Raw genomic sequence first — 4,241 nt, forward strand, 5'->3', positions numbered from 1 at the left:
ACCAATGATGATTGAATTGAAGGATTTTGACTCAATCGAGTAAATTTATTTTTAAACTACTAATGTCCAATAAGGGAAAGCTACTACTTTGCTCTCACTAATGATTCACCTCAACTGTTATCAAAATAATGTAGGTTCTGATAATGACGCCAATAAACTTGGTCAGCACCCTAGAAACTTTATTGAATTCTTAAAATCAGATTTTCCTACACACTGAGGTTTCTCACGCATGTATACTTATCATTTCAATAATATAGGGCTCTAAAGAGTCTAGAATGTCGAACCCACAAGAAACAATGAGAAGCCAAAGTAGTAAAATATTTTAGTCTACTCAATTTGCTCTTAGTTTGGAATATTAAAATACTTAAATTTTGGTAACAAACCTACTACAATTATATAAAGTTACACCTGCTGAATTTCCAACTACGATTTGTGAATTGGTTTTGCCAAGTGCTAATGTTACTTTTCTTTGCAGTGAAAATAATATTGTGTAGATATGGAAGAAATGCAAAAAATGTAAATTATTGTGACAAATAGAATCATAAATCCTCTTTACCCTCTTATGAACGTATAAAGAGGCTTGGTTAAAGTGATCTTAATTACTTAAATCTCACTTTGAACCCAATGAAGTTTATCTCCCTATTTAATTGCATCTCCCTACAATATATTTGGATTCATACCCTGTCATTCAACATGATTTTCCTAGTTGTTCATGTGGTAGCTCTTCTGAGTTCTTGCGGGTTCACAACACATTATAATAGATCAATTGACCAGATTAAAAAGTAAACTAACTGCAGAAGGAAATCAACATAATATAATATAAAAACTTTTTCGTGCATGTATCCACATTTCAACAGATCTACTACATTACCACAAGGAAAAATAAGTAAATTTACTCAAAAAAATATTGATAAAACAACACCAAAATGAATTGAAATAAAGATATTCAACATACAAATGTGTTTTAGAAAAACCGCAAATCCAAATCACAAATACACTTATCTCTCTTCCTCAATTTGCCTAGAGATTGCTCCACCCAAGCCCTTGCTCTTCTCCTACAACTCTTTATGTAGTAGCACTTACAAAACAACACAACTTACACACCTAAACTTGCTTAGAACAAGCCTATGACACTTATAAACACAGGAGAAAAATCACTCCAAAACTCTCTCTAACCCTAGAACACACATCAGAAATCACAACATAAAACTCCATTTCACGAACTCTTCATCTCGCCTTAAAATCGCCTACAAAATTCTCTTAAAACTGTCATGAAACAACTCTAAAGCTGCTCTGAACTGTCTGGAAACCGTCCAGAATTCGGTTTTGGGGCTTAGGCGCCACTCTATTCCAAGGCCATGGCCTTGGCCTTCAGGACTGAGACCATTACTCTAAGTGGTTAGCGCCTAAGCGCCAACCTCTTGGGCTGCACTTTACTTGACTGACGCCTAGGCGCCACACTGATATGACGCCATGGCCTTGGCCTTCATAGTTGGGGCCATGGTGCCCAGTGGTTAGTGTTCTGGAGCCAATCTCTCGGGTTCCTAAGCTTGGCTAGCACTTAGGCCCCCGAAACTTGGGGCCATGGCCGCAACCTTCACAGATTATTTTTTTTATCAAATTTTCTCCTCCCAACTTCTTGGGCTGCACTTTACTTGACTGGCGCCTAGGCGCCACACTGATATGACGCCATGGTCTTAGCCTTCATAGTTGGGGTCATGGCACCCAGTGGTTAGTGTTCTAGAGCCAATCTCTCGGGTTCCCAAGCTTGGCTAGCACCTAGGCGCCCGATACTTGGGGCCATGGCCGCACCCTTCACAGATTATTTTTTTTATCAAATTTTCTCCTTTTTGCTTCATGTTTCTTCTACTTTGTTCTACTCCTAATACTTGTTATGCCTGCAAGAAAAATATACAACTACCTTTCTTTAAGGTATAATTCTATTAAAAAATATGTGCAAAATATAAAGAAATCAATTCATCTTTTCACACATCACATCAACTACACTATAGTCATAATTTTTGTGCACCTATCGAGTTAATTTGAGTTAAGTTAAACCCTTTAAGACAACCCAAGTTCGACCAAAAAATTAAAAGAGTCAATATTCATACCCAAATTCAAAATGAAAGTTAATTCGGTCAGCCTGAACTCAAATTTTTTCAGGTTGTATGCATGGAGGGTTGCCACATCAAGTCATTGATAAATATCCTTATAAGATTATTAATTTATCTCTCTTATTTTTTTTTTATTTTAGTATTAGATCATTCCAATTAATGTCAAGTATAGATTGGGACAATAAAGGCCAGCATTATTTTCGATGTCTTTATATATAAAGGATAATATTACATAAATATAAAAATAAATAAATACATAAAATCTTGATGAATAAGCATTATTGTCCTACAAGCCGCCCCTTTCCTTTTTGATGAATAAGCATTATCTTTATATTTATGGTACATTTGCATGTACCACCCAATTATTAAGTATTTACATCTCTAACACTTAATTTTTATTTTTTACATTTATACCATTCAAATTTTTTTTATCACCGTTTGTGGCAGCTTATTTGGTGCGGTGGCGTTTTGAAAACGCACCTGACCTGTTTGGATAAGCTGTGTTTTGGCAGCTTATGCGTTTTCAAAACGTAGAAAATAACGTTTTCACACCGCACCTATGGGAGCTTATTGACAACGATCTGATTTATAATAGTCACTGCACCTAACTTATCAATAGCTTATTTCTAATCAACTTATCATCAGATTATTCAATAAGTTACGACTGTCCCAAACAGACTGTTAAATAGAATTGAGTGGTATGCATGCAAATCTTTTATGTATATATTTAAATTAGAAAAAAATTTAAATTCGAATGAACGGCTGGTTTTGGAGGATGTTGCACGCCCATTAAAATAAATTTTCCGGGATAACAAAAAGTGGAGCCAATTGCAGTAATTTGATGCGCTTAAAATTCTTCACCTGCATAAAATAATAATAATAATAATAATAATAATAATAATAATAATAATAATAATAATATTGTTGAGAAAGTGGTGGCAAGAAATGTTTCATATTTCTTAAAAAGAAAAATAAATTTGTAATTGTATATCAAAAATAGGTTAGCACGAATCTCAAAAAATTTTAGCGGTAGATAGATAAGATGACGTGGCGGGCTAGGGCCCATCAGAAGTAAGTCAAGAGCCCACATTGTTGCGAATGAAAAAATCGATCCACTGTTTAAATTGATATTTTATCATGTTTGACAGCAAATTAGATTTTTTACTCGAAATTAATTGTTAAATTAATTTCTCTTAATTTCTTCTATGATTTGCTGCAGAAGAAAAAAATAAAATAATTAATGAGTTTCATTAATTATTTGATTAACTCCTTAATGGACCTAATGACAGGATGGAATTAATAAATAAGCATGCTAGCCCCCTTTGTAATCTCCTTTGAGATTTGGTTTCCCAGGCATCTCTCTTTGACATTGGTAGCTTTTCAGGTTCTTCTTTTGGTGTACTTCGGTTTGAAGCTTCTCGGGTAGAGAGAGAGGAGAGGAGAGAGAAGAGAGAGAGAGAAATTCTTTCTTGTAATTGTGGAGGCCAACGGCGGGTGTATTCCTCGAAGTAATAAAACCCTCTGCAGCTCCGTGGACGTAGACAATTTGTCGAACCGCGTAAATCTGTGTGTTTCTGTTGTGTTTTCTGTTTTGCGAATTTTTCTCAATCTGATTTTTCATTTTATAGCCATTGTTTTTCACAACACACATTTATTCGCCAGGCTCATATCAGTTGGGTGAAATCCATCTCTCACGTCTAATGACAGTCAACGATCCGTTCAAACGACAATCTGGTCGAAATTTGCGCTAATCTACCATCCCGCAGACGACGATCACTCGGGTCAAGTGCCCGGGCTCATTAATGTGTATAATCCAAACTCGAAAATACTCCTTATGACTTCATTACTAGGCATTCAACAATAATAAATCAAATAAAAAAAATAAAATTTACAAAATACCACACAAATATTTTTATATTTGCATATATAACATTTAAAATTTGATATTTACATTTATACCATATTATTATTTATCAATAAATTCAAGCTACTCATAAGCAAGTTTATTTTTTATAAAAGAAAAAAATTAATATAATTTTAAGCTATTGTTATGATAAAATAATAAAAAGAATAAACAATTATGAGATGATTAATAAGAAATCATTCAATATATATATATATATAAGT

The sequence above is a fragment of the Phalaenopsis equestris genome, unplaced genomic scaffold (genome assembly GCF_001263595.1).
Source record: "Phalaenopsis equestris unplaced genomic scaffold, ASM126359v1 Scaffold000024, whole genome shotgun sequence".
Taxonomy (NCBI): Eukaryota; Viridiplantae; Streptophyta; class Magnoliopsida; order Asparagales; family Orchidaceae; genus Phalaenopsis; species Phalaenopsis equestris.